This window comes from Thunnus maccoyii, chromosome 7 (assembly GCF_910596095.1).
Source record: "Thunnus maccoyii chromosome 7, fThuMac1.1, whole genome shotgun sequence".
Lineage (NCBI taxonomy): Eukaryota > Metazoa > Chordata > Actinopteri > Scombriformes > Scombridae > Thunnus > Thunnus maccoyii.
The window spans coordinates 32,850,915-32,872,452 of NC_056539.1; the positions used below are offsets into that span (position 1 = coordinate 32,850,915).

The 21,538-nt window shown below is 39.6% G+C and overlaps 1 long non-coding RNA gene across 2 annotated transcripts; it reads right to left on the reverse strand.

The window, feature by feature from the left end:
• Positions 1–16,587: 16,587 nt before the first annotated feature.
• On the reverse strand, positions 16,588–21,151 carry LOC121900772. Of its 2 annotated transcripts, XR_006097069.1 has the most exons (4): positions 20,759–21,151; positions 20,366–20,564; positions 20,041–20,177; positions 16,588–17,594 (listed from the first exon to the last, which is right to left on the reverse strand). It is a non-coding gene; the product is annotated as an uncharacterized LOC121900772 (long non-coding RNA). The 2 variants fall into 2 exon arrangements; XR_006097068.1 differs by having other exon boundaries at positions 20,366–21,151.
• Between the last annotated feature and the right edge of the window lie 387 nt (positions 21,152–21,538).

Genomic DNA, 21,538 nt, shown 5'->3' on the forward strand with positions numbered 1-21,538 from the left:
TGCCACGTTCACACCATATCAGAGTTTTCGTAATTAAAAGTTTCCAATTGGTAAATAGCCTTCATGTTAATATCCGAGTTGTAATTAAAACTGGGAAACTCTTCCTGAAAGCTCCAATATATTCGACTTGGCCTTTAATAATATGCAAGTGTCTGAAAACTAATTAAATATGGCTGCTACACATCATTCACAGACATCATTCAATGTAATTAAACAAAAACTTAACAGGTATGGAGTTACACTAATCCTCAGTTTATTAGGTACACCTTGCTAAAACAAGTGTGATCTAAAAAAAACAGCCCTGCACTGAGTCATCCCTCCATTAAGGTTAAAATGCTCAGTTGTTATATAATGTTTTAGAGAGGTGTTGATTTATTTCATGGTCATTTTGGAAGCTGTAGTTTGTGGTGCTAACGAACTGTGTTGAGTTATACTAAGAGGCATTTCTAATATGTTCATCCCATTTATATGAGTTAAGGCAGTTTGTGTGTCAGATCTGTAGCAAATCCAGAAAGAAGAAGAAACCACTTTGCCATAAATAATTGTTGAATCCATCCAAAATTGACCCAGAATCTGAAAGTGAACTGATTAAAGCTACTGAATGTTTTATCAGCTTTCTAAAAAAGTATCATCTTTAGCTTCAACTCGCTGCAACACAGAAGTTTTTATGTCCACAGGCTTGTACCTTTTGATTTTATTACTTATCAGGCTACATGGTGAGTGCATCTCTGAATCCATACGCTAATTTACAGTCTCTTAGATTGGCTCACCAGAGTCTATGGGAACTTCCCGGAGCTCGTCTTCAGATGAAGGGATTTTAAGAATATTTTAAGATGAAGGGAAATTAAGAAATGTCCAAATGGTGCAGAGACATCTACTCCCATTGGTCAAAGTCCGAGTGATCATTTGGCTCACGAAAGTGCCAAAAAACATAGGCAGGAAGTCACGTCCGCCTTTGGTATAAATAGTTTTGTGTGTGAAGTTGAAGGGGCCGCTGCATTGGTGACTTTCTGAGTTCTGTATGTTCGTGTCTGCTCATCTCTCTGGTCTGGTGTGAACATCTTAATATAGCCTGATTTGAAACCCCTATAAGACCAAACATTTGCTGTCTTTGCCCCTAAACTTTGGAATAGTTTACCTCTTATTATTAAATTATCCAATTTAACTGATTTTCTCAAAGTCTCAAAACTCACCTATGTGCTCATTTTAAACTGATGTTTGCTTGCTTGATGCTTTTAATGTGAAGCATTTTGTAACTTTTGTTTTAAAAAGTGCCAGACAAATAAATCTTTACTTACTTTCCATCAGAGAACCAGATGTTTTCTTAGAGTTGTTCATCTTTTGCACTAAAGATTTATGTTCATCTGAGCCTTGAAGTTCTGCAACTGTCAGTCACTTAATACTGTCTATGAGAAAACTAGACACATTTCTTCCAAGTCCCTGCTAACACCCAAAATATGACCTAAGAGATTATTTAATTTAAAATCTGGAATTGTAAAAGAACTTGACAAACACCACAAGCATGCAGATTCCTCACTTTTCCCCCTCCTATCCTCTCTTCATGTGCCAGTATCTATGGTGCTGAAAAATAAAATAAGGGTGGAGCACGGTACACGTCTTCCAGCATTAGCTCGGCTCAGAGTCACGGTGCGCAGACACTAGCGGGAGCACCGTGCACACGCCCAGTGAACGCCCTGGCATGAATGCAGCCTAACATTAGCGTGACTGCAGTCAGAGGTCAGGAGTTGAGCAGCTGTGGCAGCAGCAATTTTAATGAGAATGTGAGTCAGTGCCGCAGGAGGAGGACGGAGGCTGAGAGCAGGGCAACCTCACCACTCTACAGCTATTAATCCAGCTGTGGAGATCATACATGACATGTGGCCCCTTCACCAGAGCCACATCTGACCACATAATGATCATTCAACATGTATTATGAAGAAGCTCAAAGAGCAGTTTGTTCTGGCCTTTTCATGGAGGGGAAATATGCTGCAGTGAAGACGCAGAGTGACTCTTCACAACCCAGTAATGTAATGGAAAAGTTTGGTATTCATGACCAAATATATTTGGCATCAATACATCGACTTTATAGACAACAGCTTTACCATATTAAAGCTGGAGGCATTTAAAAGACCTGTACGCTGTGAACCTCACACGTCTCTTTAATCTAAAATAAATCAGTTGAGAAAGAAACTATTTCAACTATTCCCAACAAATTAAACTAAAACTACGTCTACGTGATATCATCTGTTTCCCACAGATGCACTTCAGTGAAGTGTGGGAGTATCTGATGGACACTGAATGAATTCAACTCTGCTCAGGTCACATTTTTTGGTCCATTTTTTGGTTTTATTTGTTGTTTGGTTTTCAGAATATCTCAAGAACATTTTAAAGATATTGTAAAGAATGCAAGATCTGGTATTTAACAATTTTTTTGCTTTTTTTTTTCTCATTAACTGCTACACTTACTTAACAAGTATTTGGCTTATGCACCAAGTCTCCTTTAATACAGCTCCAGATGCAGATTTGACATTTCTATTTTGAAAATAATAGATGTGTGTAGCCATGGGAGAGTTATGAGTTAGATGAAGAGACTACTACGTGCTTCCAAAGAAAACTATTCCGTGTGGTCTGTGGATCATCCAGACAGCTGGAATGACAACAGTGGGTTTTGAAAAGAGATGTTTCTGTTGAATGTTTTAAATTTATTTCTTCAAGGCTGTGAGCACAAGAAACTAAATTCCTTTCACTTTCTTTGTAAAAGGGGAAGAAATCTCAGGGTCAGACATTACAAAACATTGACAAATAAAAGCAAATCTGTCTGCATGATAGATCCCACTAGAGTAACTGCAGAATCACACAGGTGTTTTCACTTATCTGACTGATTAGACCTCTGCTCAGGTGTGTAGGCAGAGCCGTGATGTTAACTATGTGATTACACCAAAACTGGATGATGTGTCTGTCCAGTGAAAACAATGAATGTCCATTAGGGGTGTGCCCGAATACAAAAACGTTATTCGGCAAAGCACAAATAGTGGGTTTTTTTTAACGAATATTTGTTTCATACAAATATTTTAAAAATTGTTTGTTTTTGGGAAGAAGAAAAAAAACATGTCAAATAGCAGCGCACAGGTCAGTTACATCGCTATCTCAGTGTCTCTCCTCTGCTCCGCTGTTACGTCTATCAGCAGGTCTCAACAAGGGGAGTCACATCCACCTGCTACATGACGCACATTTCCTACATCAGTGAGCAGTTGAGCTACTGACGCTCTCCATACTCATACATAACCTGTTGCTCCCCTTCCCCTTTCCTCAAAGTTAGGTTGTAAAAAATAGGCAATAAATGAAAAGTGCAAAGCAAGAATTACCTTTGAAGTTCTTCCCTACAGGTTACACATTGCCTCTGCAATGAGGCAATGTGTAAAGTTTTAGCTCAGTAGTCTGCACAGTCGTCTATGATCTGGGAGACTCCAGTTCGAGACTTTCATAAGAAAGTTTATTCATGACCACTTATTGTAACACTTTAATTTCATAAAATTAAAAGTGTCATAAAAACAAAAACAGGACTTTTAAGCCTCTTTCCACTTTTATTCTAATACAAATACAAAGAATTTTGCTGCCTCAACAAATACAGACACAAATACAAATACTGGGATCTCTGCACATCCCTAATGTCCATATATAAGGTTTTCATGTAAGTGAAAGATCAAATTCTTCTTTATGGGTTGAGAACATTTTTGAAGTGTTTCTTGAGTGTGTGACATCTGTCAATTGTCATTCTCACAGAACAGATAAGCTTCCATTTAAATGAACATAACAATCCAAAAGGTTAGGCAAAAAAACAAACAAAAAAAAACAACCTTAAAGGGGACACATCATGCTTTTTTTTCATTTTCAGTCATATATATATATACTGTTATAAGGTTGGATGTTAAACATTGTCAAGACAAAAGCGAGGGCTTCATCCTGCTCTGATGGCTCCGTTTGCAAAGTTACCTCTACTTCCTCCTCGAACTGACATCAGATTGTTCTTACGTGCCTACAAACTATAGTCTTTGTTGCTAAGGTTGTTCCATGGGTTGTTCACGAACGGATTTTGGCCTCAAACATGTTCGAGGAGGAGGAAAAGAAGTGAAATCCTACTACTAATAATGTTTGTTCACGTAGCCTCCAGATTCGCAGGAAGCTTCCCTAGAGTGGACCAATCAGAACAGAGTGAGCTCACTGGGAGGCGGGCCTTAAAGGGACAGGAGCTAAAACGGCCTGTTTCAGACAGAGGCTGAACTGAGGGGCTGCATAAAGGACCAGTAGAAGATAAATAAAGAGTTTTTATTATACACGTTTGTTATTGGACAGCAAATAAAGGTGGAAGTTTTCTCGCTGATGTTGAGCAAAAGCAACAGAGGAGAGATGGAGATGTAAATAAAAGGTCTTAACAGGCACAATAAGTGAAAACACTTCAGCGCTGAGTTCAGCTTCTTGCCATCTTGGCGTTTGATCAAATCAGTCAGATAAAAATATCACAGCTAAAATATACACACACAAAAAAAAATTACTCAAACTAATAATGCCACGATATTTTGATAGCAAATATTTCTTATTGACCTCAAATGATTTAAGTTTTCTTGAGAAAATTAAAAAAAATCGGCTCTGTGCTCTTTTAAACAAAACATTTACATTCTGCATTTACATTCTGTTTGCGTTCATTTGAATAAAAGCCGCATTATTAACATTTCCTTATTGAGTTTCCATGTTTTATGGATCTCCATATGGGTCATCTGGAAAGGTTGTGGGATATTTCATTATTAATTTATCTGTTTTCATATGACCAATATCGTCGGATAATAAAAGCTGATTGTAATGGAAGCAGAATTTATTGTAATTTGTGTTGAACCTGCAGAACAGCCGTCGTACCTCTATCTCAGTCGTGTTTTAGTCGAATCCGTCGATCCTATTCATCAACTCCCTCAAATAAGCACGCAGGAGAACAATCCTCTGAAAGTAATGAGAGTAATTTACAATTGACCTTTTCCCCGGACGGCTGCAAATCGTTGAAAATTGTTCAATTCTTCATGATATAAGCTGATGTGTCAGAACGCAGAAATATGCAGCAGCAGCAAATATCTGTCTTAATGAAAGGGGTTTCTAAAGGCAATTGGTAATTTTACATATGTAAATTACACATTACATTCATACATTGTAACCAGAGTTATAAGACATGTTCCTGCAGCAGAGCAGATCTGTTTTATTCAGCAGTGACATTTACATTAATACTGAATGCTGGTGCTCAGATTGACGTCAGTCTTTTTCTATAAAGTAATAAGCTGCTGTTCTGACCCTCTCAGGCTCCGGTAGATCAGTGCTGTGCAGTTGGTGGCATCCGTAGAAAGAGAAGAGACAGAACATACATTCACACTGTCTTGGAACAACATTTCACATGACAACTTAACACATTCGTTGCAGAAATGAAGCATGAAATGAAATTCTCTGCATATCAGGTTCAGGAGCAACAGAATCTCACATGTCACAGATCTGAACAATGTTAAAATCCCAATGAAGCTGCTTCCACCATCCAACATGTGCGGACACGAGCAACACGCAGCCTGAGGACACATCAATATCTGATCAACCCCTGATGGCATAGAAACATAGAAATCCAATGATTTTACCAACACACACACACACACACACACACACACACACACACAGTCCTATACTAGAAATGTGGAACCCTGAGGTAATAGAAGTGAGTGGTCACTAAGTCTGACGCCATTAATATAGCAGTTATCAATATGATCCCTGGGGCAAATACTGGATCTGTGTGTGTGTGTGTGTGTGTGTGTGTGTGTGTGTGTGTGTGGGAGAGAGAGAGAGAGAGAGAGAGAGAAAGATGAGGTCAGGATCACACCAGTCAAGCCTCTAACGATCCAGTGGGGTAATTAAGACTCTAACAACTAACTGCCTTACAGGAACACACACACACACACACACACACACACACACATCTGAACTCACACTGTTAACACTGTAGTACATTGAGATGTGACTCTGGTCTGAAACAAAAATCAGATGAAATGAACTGTTAAGTAATAATGCAGAGCAAGATGTTCTGTTATAAGAAAATAACATGAAGGCAAACACATTTAAATGCATTTACTCAAGAACTGTGCTTATAGGAATAATTCAGAACTTTGGAATGTAAAAGAGTGTATTTCCCATTTTTACCTTTTACATTTTTTAGTTTTATTCAGTTAAAAAGAGAGATCCTAGAGCATGTATACTACTACTCACATGAAAAATGATGAAAAAAACAATATATGGCTATAAAATATATATATATATATATATATATATATATATATATATATATATATATATAACTCTGATTACAGAGTTACAGTTAAGTAGGTAAGTACATTTAGGTAAGTACTTAAGTACAGTTTTGAAGCACCTGTGCTTGTATTTGAGTATTTGCATTTTATGCTATTTTACTTCTACTCCTCTACATTTCAGAGGGAAATATTGTACTCTCTGGTCTACTACATAACTGTACTATCTGGTTACTTAAAATTTTAAATTTAAGATTAAAATTTGACATTTGACATTGGCTGCAGTGTCTAGTTGGGGCCTCGTTTTGTTTCAGAGTCTCAAACAGGTAACATTTTCCAATATTTCACAAAACAACTAAGATGAGAGAAAAGTCCAAAAAAAGTTTTTTTTTCTTCATTCCACAACTGAAAATGTATCTTTTGACCCTTTAGAGGGTCCGACCCCCAGGTTGGAAACCACTGGACCCAGCCTCCGCCTCAACCAGTATTAACCTTCTAATAATTTCATATGTAGTAATACATCAGTCAAAGGTGACCTTTTTCTATGCAGCAAATACTTTTTCTTTGATGAATTTTGCTTTAATACATTTTGCTGATAATACTTTTGTACTATTAAGTCGGATTTTGAATGCAGGACATTCACTTGTAAGAGTATTTTTACATTGATGTATTGGTACTTTTACAGCTATAGTGGTTTTGAATAATACCAGTGTCTGAGCTGTCAGTGTGTAATGTGTTGGTCGTGGCTCGTAGCGACGAACCTACAGAGAATTATCAGTGACTCTGCAGCTTCCCCTCGGCTTTACGGATATAATTTATAGTGAGTTTCAGCTCATTGTTTAGCTGTCCGGCTGCAACTTTACTGTTTTGGTTCACTCAGCACTCTCATAGTGTCGTTTTCGCCCGCAGCAGGCAGCTGTTATCAGAGAAAAAGCTCTTAAAAACCCACTGTAGACTACCTGCTCAGCACAAAATGACATAGTGGAGCATTTAGCAGCTAAAGAGACAGATATTTTCCTCAGGAGAGCAAAAACAGAGCTAAAAGAGAGTGAATATTGGACTTACATTCACCTGGTGGACAGAAACACAACTCCAAATGAATGATAATGTTGGAAATGTGGAAATAAGCAACTGTTTGCCAACAAACTTAAAAGATGATGATATGTCAATGCTGTGTTCACTACTTGTCTCCACTGAAAACTAGTGGCCTGTTTGAATGTGGACCAGCATTGACGGAGAGAAGATATCCAACGAAAATACCAAAGAGGAAGTGGCCCATCCAAGCTTCCATGAAAAAGACGTGGTGGTGTTGGGGGGGGGGGGGGGGGGGGGTACCTTGAGTAATGTGATGTGGCGTCATCCCCTGAGTCTCCGGGGTCGAGGAGTGAGAGATTAGCTGTCGAGTCAAACACAGGGACCCTCCCCTCCAGCCCTCCACCACCACCAGCCGAACCTTCCTCCATCCTGACTCCATCTGTCAGACGCCACAGAAACGTCCACCACACCAACCTAACAGCAGGACACTCACACACACACACCTGCATCTAAACAAACACACAAACATGTACTACTGTACTTGTGAGGACATTTTAACCTTTACTACCATAACTCTAAAATTAAATCTTGACTCCCCCCAAAAAATGGTAAACAAGCAACGACCTGAATACCGTCTGGGAGAGGGCTTCAGATTGCAATATCATCACAAAAAATAATACATTAATTATATTTTGACATTGTTTTGACTTTGTAAATCTCAAGAGTGTGAGAACAGGAATCATTTTATATATATATATATATATATATATATATATATATATATATATATATATACATTTTAGTAATGTTATTTTCAGGATTGTGCAAAAAAGTCGGCATGTTTGGTAAGGCGTTGAAGTTGTGGGGACCTGATTTTTGGGGTTATGGGGAGGTAAGTTACTACAATATGATAAATACTGAGTGTACACACACACACGCACACACACACACACTATCTGTGGAAGCAGTGAAGTTTCTGATAAGTTGGCAGGTGTCCATTAAAATCATACACTCACCCTGCACTTTATGGATGGTGGTGGGGTACTGGAGTGCATTAGCTTGAAAAGTGTTCCTAATATTTTGCCCCCCTCATGTATGTTAATGGGTTAAACACTCCAGTACACCTCCACCACCCACTACAACCTCAATAATAAACAAAAAGTAGAATTATCACCTTTGTGACAATGTCAGCAAAAACTGAAAATGTATAAGCTTCGTGAAAGTAGTATTTATTGCTGAGCTGTTGTATCGGATTGCATTAGATTGCACAGGTGTTCCTATTAAAGTGCTTGGTGCGTGTATATCAGGGGCTCCTGTCAACAGTTTAATCAGAGGTCTTCATCAGTCCTCAGCCAATATTAGACTGTAAGTAACTCGGGTATATCAACAATAATAAAATAAAATAATGGACGAGGTGATAAGGTAAGATACTTTACTGCCCCTGTGGGGAACCGTATCTCGGATTCACAGCCCTGCTGATCCACCGTAATTACAAACTACTATAAAACTACAGAAAAATCAATAGAGCAGCCAACTATTGAATCAATAACAATATCATTCATACAACACCTCAAAACATGCTCTTTTTCACTAATTCACATGGGGGTGGGGGGATGTGGTCCCAGTCTCTTAAAACCTGAGGTTTGCATTTATTTATTGAGTTATTTGTCAAACTAATCTCACATTGCATCTAATGTGCCATAGTTGCAAAAATGGAGCCAGTGGATTTTTTTGTGTAATATCAAATTGTAGTTTTCGTAGGATATCACCTTGGTACATCAGACACATGTTGGGTATAATGATCACTGGATTCTTGATTTAAAGCCTTTCTCTTCATGCTCATTGCAGGATGCAGGCAATTAGAACAAAAAAAGGAGCAAGCAACAATCAAATTGGAAGTCAGGCAGAATCAATCAAACGAAGCAGGTAACAATAAACCGGCTGGACCGCCACATGAGACACACAAAGACGATCTGGCAGAGTGCAGGGGCGGGAGGACTGGTACTGGGGAGCTAATGAGTGATCACAGGGAATCAGGTGGTAGGGAAATGGCGGGAAGGACTGCGGGCAGCTGGTGGATGGATGAGGAAATGAGTTAGTACTGAGGAACATATTAATGGACAGAATCGCATAAACACATGCATAAGCAGGATCATGCTAAGGACCTGTTTATCAAGGCCCAACCAATCAAAACGTATCTTCCTGTAAATGTAGCAGTCATTTTCGAATTCGCCACCGAGACAGACATTAAAAAAGATGATTTATTAACTTTTGAGACAATAGGTTCTGATGGATTTGTGGATATCTTGTGGTCTTGCTACTTTTTGACTGGATCTTTATTGTGCCAGATATTTTTCAGAGGAGCATCTAGTGGCCACAAGTGGTACAAAACCTGACGTCGCTCCAATCAAACACACACAGACACACACGCTCACTCTAAATTAAAACAGTCGTGGCCCCTCCAACCCCTCAAGCCAAGGTCAAGGCTCAATCATTTTCACCTCAACAGACTAATTTCCTTTTTTCCCCTCAGAGGAGACTTTCATTTCTCTTCCATCTCTTCCTTTATTTCTCCCCACCTCTCTCCCCTTTTTTTTTCTATTACCTCCTGTTCCTGAAGCCCTGCCTCTGCTATGACACACATGTTGAAAACAGACAGTCTCATCATCAATATCGCAGTGTTTTCTATCTTTTTGTACCTCAGGCATGAATCTGAATGATCAGTATGTTTCCTGTCTGATGAGCTGTTGTCGATTCGCGGCAGTTTTCATTTCATCAGGAGTGTATTCACCTGCACACACGAACACACACATAACAAGCTCACACACCCGGAGGACGGCAGCTTTCAGCGTTTCGGGCTGTCAGTCAGAAGCCAATAATGATAAGAGCGCTTTGAGAATATGATGTGATGAAATTGCTGAGCTAATAGTCTGTGGCCCGGCTATTATTGGGTCTTCTTCTGCATATCTGCTGCTCAGTGCAATATCTGCTGATGGATATAAAAGGCTGAGATTGGATCACAAGGTAATGTCATCTTTTCTATAGAAGGGTTGAAGAGGATTGTTTTATTAAAGTCTTTTGTTCCTTTGACGCCTGTGTTACTCACCAGGATCCCCGCTGCAGAACACGCCATCTATCTACTGTTTTTATACTATCATTTTAAAATGTGCCTCTTAGAGATGTCGAGTTAATCCTGAGCATCTGGACATATTTCAAAGGATCAGTATTGGTCCTAAAATGAAGCCAGTCAAACATCAATCTTTTCTTTATCCTGTTTTGTCAGCCTGCCAGCGTTGCAGCAGCGTTTACAAAAGCCAACAGCGTGAGGTCATATATGCAACCGAAAATTAGTATTTGTGTGTGATTGTGAAAAATTATTCATGCACACTGGTTGCGAGTCACGCTGAATTCTGATGCCGCTAATTAACATTAATTCCGTGAGTAAGTAGGGAAGATACTCCACTCTAACGACACTGTACAATCACAAGTGGACCACAGAGTGTTCCAGATGCTGTGATCCAGAGTATCTCATGGGCAAACGCCAAAATAATATGCATATTGTTGCCATAAATGGTTACAACCTTGATGTGAGTGTCTTGTCTGAAATAACTGTGTTGGCAGCAGAATATCTCAACAAATTGTTGAAGTTTGATGGAAAGTTTGGCCATGAATGATTAGTCTTAGATGCAGATCCAGTAATTTATTCCTTAACAGTATGACATTGAGCAGTTTTTGAAAACTATCACTATTTGAACTACTACACTTGTAATATAAAAGATCTGGGACAACTAAGTATTGGGCACGCTGTATAAAATATAACTTTACTGCTCCTGTATCAGTGATAATGAAAGAGGAAAGAAAAAAGCAGGATACAGATCATGTTAGAGTATGATGTTGACCTCCAGCACCTGCCCTCTACACACACACACACACACACACACACACACACACACACACACACACAGCTCTACTGTACACTGACGTCGGCTGATCATCATGCAAATCATGTAAACAAAGAGAAGAGAGAAATTGGTGTTAAAAGTAAACACAGAGGTGTTATGACCTACTCTAGATACTTTACATATATAGCAATTCTGGAGAAACACACTCACATATACAGACACACACTCACATATACAGACACACACACACACACTTATACAGACACAAAGGGAAAATCCATACAGACACTCATGTGGTCTGACCCACTCAAATGTGTTCACAGCTATAACGTGGTTAAAAAACCGCCTGTTTGTTTGAGAGAAGAAGATGTAGTGTTGAAATAAAACATCGCCACAGGACATCACTGCATTAAAACACCACATATATATATATATACATATATATATATATACATACAGTATGTATATAAATATATATATATATATATTTATAGGAGCAGCCAGAGTGAGACACATACAGGAGGGAATGGGCTCTCACAGAGAGTGCAATCCATTCTGCAGCTGTGGCCTGAGGCAGGGCCGTTAAGGAGACAAATGGAGGGAAATAGAGTCTGAACAGCCACTGCTCTGCCTTCATCCTTACACTCACCCTCTTAATCACACACACACACACACACACACACACCTAGACACACATACTGTTGCCTTTCACACATTAGCAGGCCCCAGTGGTCCCATGCCTCACCTCTGCTCCGTCCACACCGCCCAGCAGCCTCTGCTCGTCCTGCGAAGCCATCACACTCCGGTTCACGTGAACTGCCACAAATTAACCAGTCAACTCTTAACCTTTCCAGTGCAGGGAATACATCTTCCTTTTTCTGCTCCCTGTTCCTCCTGCAGGGCCCCTTTACACTGGCTACTGGGCTTTCACAGTGACCATATCACTACGGCAGAATGACATAAGCAGCTGCACATGTTAAGAATAATAAAATATGAAGTCCTGTTTGATGTCCAACACCAACGTACTGCACAGCAGGTTGAAGCAAGAACTCTGATAGGTTTGTCACAATATGTTGATGAGGTAAACAGGAAATTAGCAACTTTACACCTTTACCTGAAATGCTACTGCATCTTAAGATGTAAAAATCTGTCATGTTGAGACGTGTTAATGTATAAATGCACTCAACTCTGGTGTTCAGTGCTAAACTGCACCAGAACAGGCTCTGGCTCCTCTTCCTCTACTGACATCCAGTGTGACTGCGGCTTCAGCTGAAAGCTCGGTCAACCATGCCATGTGGAAAGTTTTCACACCACAGTTCATGTGGAGACCACTAAAGGTAGGACTGTAAGAACTGTTACTTTGATTTAACTAAAAAAACTGGAGGCAATATTTTCCAATAGTGTGTGTTTTTAGTTTTGGGCAATGTGTCAAACACTTAATATTAACACAGTTCACATCTTAACAAACAAAATGAAATAGAAAAGCAAATATCACATTACAATTCTAGCATTAATTTATGTTTAGAAAGCAAATACGTGAATTAATTGTTGTTAGTATAAAGTCTTTTGTTGAACTGTGAGACTTGACATGCAGGCTGTTATATGAATTGAATGTGGTGCAGCCGCTCTGCAGGTGAATATTATAAGATTTTTAATTGTAGGTAAGGTATTACATATGTATATATACATACATACAGTTCATTGTTGTTGGTTGAGATTTGTTGACAATAAGAAGAATATAGAATATCTCCAGCCTCATGCTTTAAATGCTTCACCATTAGAAAAGGCAAAGCGTGGGGGTTTTTCAGTGGATGAATTTTTGAACAAAACAAGGACTGACCATCTTTTACAGTGTAGTCTCCATAAAGGAATCACCTCATGGCTGGTATGGAGAGGAGGGATGATTACAGCTATCAATAACTCTTAAATATATAAATGACACATAAGTGAGTATTTTCATATTTTTTTCCATCTGTCCATCTGTGAATAAATGTACCGATGCTATGAACTTGTTATTTTCCCACACAGCCTGTTCTCTCTACTATTAATTCAAACCTTTATCTTCATCTTGCCATCCCCCCATCTTTTCATTGTCTTTCACACATTGTTTCAGAGCAGTTTAGGAGAGAAGGGAAACAGATACAGAGAGGGTTTGGTTTGGGGGGGGGTGGCAGAAATGTTTCTATAATTCTTCTTCATGCGTTAGGGATCCCTTCCAGGCATTTGTATGACAGAGTGGGGCTTTGGAAGCAAATTAGGCTCTTTTTAGGCTTCATCGGGCACAAGCCTGTGTACTCCAAGGTCACATCTAATTTGATATGGAAGTGGTTTTAAATATTCATCCATGACCCCAGGTGCTCCCCCATGTACAGGCAGCGAGCGAGCAGAGCAGCGCCGGGTACCAACAGCCCCCTTGTTAGCTGCTGTCACTGAAAACACAGTGTTCCCAACACTCGCTCCGGGCAGTCAGACGGGGATGTGGAGGAATAAACGCAACGTTCAACTTGAATTGCATGGGGGGAAAATCCCCGACGCATCCGAACAGGTGACATTTCTCAACCCACTGAACATCTCCCCCCCCCCTCCCCCCACACCCACCAAAGTAGTCATTTGCATGTAAATTTGGAGAGTTGCTTCACAGCCAATTAAAAACTTGCCCAAGGAGTGTGTTCTTTTATTAATAGTTTAACTGTAGGCAGGAGGGTTTTTACAAGTTCTGGCGGGCACTTGGCACATGACTGAACACTACAAAGGGTTTAAAACAGCCAACAGTGATCTTAAAACTGAAAATATCTCACTATAAATCCTGCTGCATTATTCAAATTGATACGTCATTAGTTTGAGCTCTCTCTGGTTGGAACATTTAGGCCTACTCCTGCAGTTTTTTTTTCCTAACAAACGTTTTACATTTTTATAATACAAGCCCAAATTTCTTATTATTTAATAATTTGATTAGATTTTGAATGTGATGTTCATGCTTTCATATCATCAAGTCAATTCTAGTTTATGTACTTTGTAACAACTAAAGGCTCATAAAATCACAGTTCCTGGTCAGACCAGGGTCTCTACTGTAGACTGTATAAAAATGTGGACGTAGTTACCGTGAACCGCTCCGGCCGTCGCCATCTTGGCAGTGCTGCCTAACTCCCAGCCAATCAAAAATGGGCAAAGAGGCTGGCCGAATGGCTGAAACAAGCCACCTAGCGGCTGGCGGAGCTGTCACTCAAAGCAGCCATGTCCTTCATTATGCAGAACTTTACGGCTTAATAAAATTTAAACAATTAAGTTATAAAAAAAAAGTTGTCATGAAAGAGGAAATTAGCTTTAGCGACCAAAAACCGTTGTTTGTACCAGGCTGTAAACATGTTTATTTCTGCTGTAAAGTTGGACATTTTAACATGAGGGTCTATGGGGATTGACTCACTGTTGGAGCCTCAAGTGGTCATTCAAGGAACTGCAGTTTTTGGCACTTCCGCATTTGCGACATTTTAAAGCTCCGGAGGTTACCGCTTGGTCTCTACTGATGTTTTTCTATTACTGTTTTCCCAGGTTCTGGTTTTGTTTCCACCGTCCTCTTCCTTTAGGAAACAAGTTTAGGAAGCTGACGTTCAGGAGGCAGCCAGCATCACTTCTTGGTTCCAAAAAATCCAAAATGGCGACAGTTAAAATGCCAAACTTGAGGCTTTAAAACGGGAGTCCATAAACCAGTAGGTGATGTCACAGTGGCTACATCCATTATTTTTTTTACAGTCTATGTTCCCTAGAGATGGGACAGTGATATCAGGGACACACAAGCTCAGTTACAAATGAACACATGCATCAACACACACATTCATACACACACACACACACACACACAGCTCTCAATGTAGCTGTGTGGCAGCCCCCCAAGGGGAGTTTTGACAGATCTCTTTGATATGTGTCAGTGAGATCACACAAATATTTAACAGCAACAGCTAAATCACCAGCTACTACCGCTGCTTTATATTAAATGTATTATTCAAAATGAGAAGCATAAATATGCACACACACATACATACATACATATATATACATACATGTGTGCATACATTTAAATGTGCATTTCAAAGACTTTGATGCATATTTTCATCATGTGCCGCGTTATCGTCTTTTGCGTCAAAGAACAGATCTGAAGTTGATTTGTTGGATTCATAACGCTTTCAGACACACACGCAAACACACAAAAACACATGAGGCCTGTTCTAGTTTTCACAGGGATGTGCAACTTCCATGTCAGCTATAATCATCACACACATTTAACACCGAGCGGGTCCAAATACAATCATCATGTAAGAGACGACACCCCCCCCCCCCGCTACAGCTAGAGTCATTCACCCATCAATAACAGAATGCTAATACCATAATGTGCTTTTATACAAAGGAAACATAAAGATGAGGACTGACTAATATAATATGTATCTTCAGATAAGCAGGAGACTTAAAGAGACAGCTCACCCCAAAATCAATAATACATATTTTTCCTCTTACCTGTAGTGCTACTTAACCATCGAGATCGTTTTGGTGTGAGCTGCTGAGTTTTGGAGATATAAGCTGTAGAGATGTCTGCCTTCTCCCAAGGATACGATGGAACTGGATGGCACTCAATAGCTATGTCTCCTTCCAGAAATCATCACCTGGTTACTCAAGATAATCCACAGACCTCGTCGTGAGCAGTCTCATGTAGGAACTATTTTCTTTCTACCCAACTACAGCTGCCGACCACGAGTAGACGTACGCTTCCTTCTGCGCGGCGGTGAGACGGTTGGTGGATGGTTGGTAACTGCTGCTAACAAGTTCAACGTATCAAAGCTGATGATGTGTCAGCGTTGTGTTCACTACTTATTTCCACTATGGACAAAACTGATACTGTGTTCAGGTGCTCCTTGTCAGAAGTTGTCAACTACACAGTGTTCCTGGTAAAATCTATATATATATATAAAATAAGTAAAGTAATAAGTAAAAATATGAAACCCGGTAAAATGAATAAACTGACATTATTATTTCTTTCAGAGTTTTTCACCAGGAAAAAAAACTGGGACACGTTTCATCCTTGGATGTATTATGAGAACTGTATTTATCAGATGTTTAGATGGAGTTCCATTATTTCCAATGAAAGTTTTTTCCTCTTCACAGTCTGTTCCAGTCCTCCTCTGCATTATGTGACACGCTGCACATGTGTATTAATGTTTCTCTCCCTGTCAAAGCCTCCTCAACCTCTAGACTTTACATGGAGATGACAACACATATGCAGAACAAGACTTTTATAGGTTTAAGGAAAGCTTTACAAAAATGTGATTGTTTGAAAATAATAATACATAGTAAAAAGTGTAATATTTGATCTTAGTTGCAGCTCAAAGTGTCCTGTCAACAGTTCTGCAGGCATCATGTCTGTGGGATTTTATGGTTGCAGTTCCACTGTTGACCACTGGGACCAACTGACCTCTTGACCTCTTTTAATTCATCCATAGTTTCATCATATCAGCAGGACAAGTTGAGACCAGTAACTTCAACACATACATACAGTTCAGAACACAACGATCCTGCTTTAACAAGAACAAACAGTGAAGTTTAAGTTTCAGCTTCCGTTATTTGGCTTTTCAGTAGTTCATGTGATTAGCTCATGTGATTTATTTACCAGTGACGGGTGACCACATGAACGCGAACAGCTGGTAAATATAACAGCTGTGTGATATTTTATAATTGGTCTAATTCAGTCTACAAACGGGCGGAGGACTGGCAAATTCCTCTCAGTCACAGAGATGCAGAGCTGTTTCATAACACTGCAGCTCTCTCTTTTTTCACACAAAACTCAACTCTGCGGTTATGTCTGCACACACACACACACACACACACACACACACACACACACACACATACAGGGGCTCAGTGTACTACAATAGCACAAAGCAAAGCACAATAGCAGAAGACACTGAAAATGTCCTTTAAGTATTAAGTTCATATTTTCCATCACAGTGAAAATATACAGAAGCTGAACATTCATCTCTCCATTCTTTATATTAGCTTCCTCCACTTATAGAACACATACCGCAATGTACCGTACATTCAGTCAATAAAGTACCATATTCATGTATTTTCTTTTATATTTTAATTCTCTCTTCATTCCCAAGGTAAACTCTGCTCTCCAGTCATTCAAAGCTATCTCTCTCTTCTTTTTCTTCTTCTCACATATATCCCCGCAGATTTCTTTCATGTAGCTCAAACAGCACATGAATACTTCTCCGAGAAGAAGTGGGAATCTTTTCAGGCGGGATGCTTATTACCGACCACCAAGGTGAATCTCTCTGACAGCCTGCGCACAAAAGAAGAGAGAGAAAGTGATGAAGGAAGGAAAAGGACAGAAGCTTATTTATTTTTTATAGTTTCTCCCCCCACACACACACATGCAGGGACAAGGTTTGTCTGACAATCCTTGCAAACTGACATTAAAGTTTGTCTCGACTCTCGAGTGATTGCTTTTCAGCAAAGAGATGTGATTTATTTTATTTATTCTTTATTTAGCCAAAAAGTTCCCATTGAGATGAAGGATCTCTTCTTCCAGGGGAGTCCTGGTCAGGACGGCATTGATGTGCTGTGAATGAAGAGGAAAGGAAGACTTGGAACGCCTCTGCTTTTCTTTTGTTCTCTCTCTTTGCATGCTATAGGCTCTATACTGTACTTTTTTTTTTTTGAGCCTCTTATCCTTTGTGCTATGCAGTAGAATGTCCTACAGTGCCCCCTAGAGGTGCTTTGGAGAATCACACCATCATTCAAGGCACCAGTTTCTTTGTTCCAGCTGTTGAATTGAGCATTGGATAATAAATTCAAATAGTTTCTAACACAACAAGGACAACAAAAGCGACGGAGGGAAAAGACCTGAGGGAACGAAGGGATTCATATCATTTATCCTCCTACAGGTACTGGCATAATCCCAGATGTCTGTGCATGAAACACAAACACACAAACGTGTGAACAAAGACATACACGTCCACACAAAACCTCCATCTGTCACCTATTCAAAGTTTTTCTCTCTGCATGTCTCGGGTTTTAATTCCTAACAAAAAAAAAGAACATACACACACTTCTCCCCCGATGCCCCCCCCCGATCCCCGAACTAAACTCCACAGAAGGTTATATATAAAAAACAAAACAACCCCAACAATCAGATTGTAATGTGAAATCATTAGACGTGTTTGGTTAAGAGTTGATGCAGTGGGAGTTGGCAATTTTACAGTCAGTGAGCATGCAAATAGGCAGGTTGTGTTTCTGTGATGGGACAGAGAGGCAGGAGGGGGGTCTCTGTTGGTGTGTATTAACACTGACAAACACACAGATGTCTGCATGAACACACACACACACACACACACACACACAGTAGTGTAACTGGTACATCCTCTTGATAACTCAACCATCCAGAACCAAATCAGCACACACACACACACACACACAAACCCTGGGGCTTCTCACATCTCACAATCACATTCAAATTGTTTATTCTTGCAATCTCTCCATGTTAATGACTCTGCTGTGCAACATACTGATTATTTCACTGACACTCAGATGGTTCGTGTGTGTGTGTGTGTGTGTCTTTGTGTGTTCGTGAGGACCAATTTTGAGTTTCAAACCTTTAGAGTGATGACATATTTGAAAAGTATGAGTGAGCAGTTTTTGGAGCGAGGATATTTTCACTTATGGGAAAGTGAGGACACTTTTAGTTAATGAAGATGTTTTTCAAGTCAGACTGAACTGACATTTTGTGCATATTGAGGACGGTGGGGGCATTTTTGGGAAAGTATTAACGTTTTTGAAAAGTGATAGTTTTTTAGTGTGGACATTTTTGGACACTAAGGACATTTTGTTAAGTGAGGAATTTTCATAAAGTGCAGAAATGTAAGAACAGTTTCATCAAATTAGGACCTTTATTGAAAGTGAGGACATTTTATTAAAGGGAGGACAACAGTCTTGGAAGGTGTGGACATTTATGGAGAGTGAGGACAGTTTTGGAAGTTTTATTTTTATATAAACGATACATACTTTGGACACTAAGGATATTTTGTAAAGTGCAGAGTTTTGTGAAGTGAGGACCTTTGGGAAACAAAGACATTTTTGAAAACTGTGGAGATTTTTGAACAAAGAGGACATTTTTGGTAAAATTACAGCATTACTGAAAGTGAGTTTCCACTTTTCCTCAGAAAGTGGAAACTCAGAACGTTTATAGAAACTATGGATGTTTTTGGGAAAAAAGAATTTTTGAAAATTGAGGGCATTTATCAAAAATTGAGATCATTTTTGGACAGTGAGGTTGTTTTTTGACAGGCGCCTCCTCTGACTGCTTAAAACTGAAATATTAAATCAGCAAAGCTATTAAATCCTGTAAGAAAACACCATCGTTACAGACATATGAAGTGAACCACACAACACACTGTTGATTAAGGTGAATTTTTAGTGCTGTCATCTAAAAACGTCAGTAGGATTATGAGTAAGGTTTTCCCAGAAGTTCCAGTTTCACTTTGGCTTTTATAACAGCATTTCAAAGCTTCCCATAATACTGAGCTACAACAGTTGTATGTTAGTGTTAATAAAGTTTGGAGGTGTTTTTCTTTCAGTACTTGCAATAGTTTTACATTCATGAACACAAACTAACACACATGATAAAAATCAGACGCTCTGCAACCTCACACATATGTTCTGGACATGCACTAAACTGTCTAATTATTGGCAGTCATTTTTTAAATCTATTGCTGATATCCTAGACATACCTGTTACTCCATCTTTGCAGAACAATGTGATAGCTTTTGCGTCCTTGATTGCATGTAGAAAAATTCTTCTCCTTTGGAAATCTTCACAGCCACCTTCCTTTAAATCCTGGCTACATGATTTATTATTCCTATTGAAACTAGAGAAAATCAAATTCAGCCTTAGAGGGCATCCGGAGAAGTTTTACTCACACTGGAAACCACCAGAGGTTGGGGGGGGGGGGGGGTATACAAAAACAAAAAAAAACATGTGTAACTGAATGTATTGTTTACTGAAACTGTGAATAAATAAAAAATATTGATTAAAAAAAAAAAAGAAAAAGATTACCTTAGTATTTCCAGACAGTCAACCTGTAGACTTCCTCTTAAGGCTCTTTTATACCGGGCGGTTTTGGACTGTCTGACAACCTTGAGAGACATTTATGGTCGTCAATCCAAAACGGTGTCCTACATCTCACTTTGAGACTCGTCCACCAATGACTGATTTGAAGCTTTGGTGACCAGAAACAGCAAAACTCTGACAGAGTCTGAAATTTAGGATCAATTCCTCACAATGTGAGTGTTGCCTTTGATCCACGACTACAAACCGACCAATCAGAATACAACACTGACTAGAGTGACATTTTGTAAAAGTAGTTTTTTGAATAAACACCTTTGTTCTCCTTAATACATTCACACATGCACACAAAAAACAAAACAGAATAAAGTTTGCGTGACTTACCTGCAGATAGGTGACGATCTGATGACATTTCTGTGCTCATAAACTTTTCTCTGTTTACGTTGTAGCTCTATAATTCACCACACATTCATCGCACAATCTGACAGCCTCGAACTGATATTGTGCAGTCTGACATAGATTTTATTATAGGCGTCTTACATAGTGTGACATGCAATAAATATACACAATCGTTGTTGTTGCACAGTCTTAAAAGGCGGCTTTAGTGTCGTCCATCTCTGGTACCTGTAAAACCCTGTATACGTAGAGGCAGAGTCATATGATGTATGTATTGCATCTGTATGGTCCATTTAGTCATGTTTACATGGGAATATCTGGGAAATGAAGAAGAATGTGAAGGGAGAAACCTATAATCCATGTCACACACACACACATGAACACACAGAGGCACACTGTCAGGGAATCTCTCTCTCTCTCTCTCTCTCTCTCTCTGGAGACAAACTAGGATCCACCTGCCTTTCCAGACTCTTTCTTCCTCCCTCTGCTCTTTTCATCTCTATCCTCCTGATTCCCTCCCTCGCCGCTTTAGTGGCCTTTTCCATCCCCACTGAGGTTTCTACATTGAATCAAAACCTAATCCGGCTGTTCTGAACCCACCGGGGATATAAGCACACACCGACAGTGAGCAGTAAAACTCGGTTCTCTTCACGAGAGACAACGACAGGAAGCTAACAGCCCTCCGGGGTCCACATCTCCGAGGAGGGAGGGACCGCCGCCACTGCCGCCGCCGCCGCTGCCTTGTGACCAAAACAAACAAAGATAATT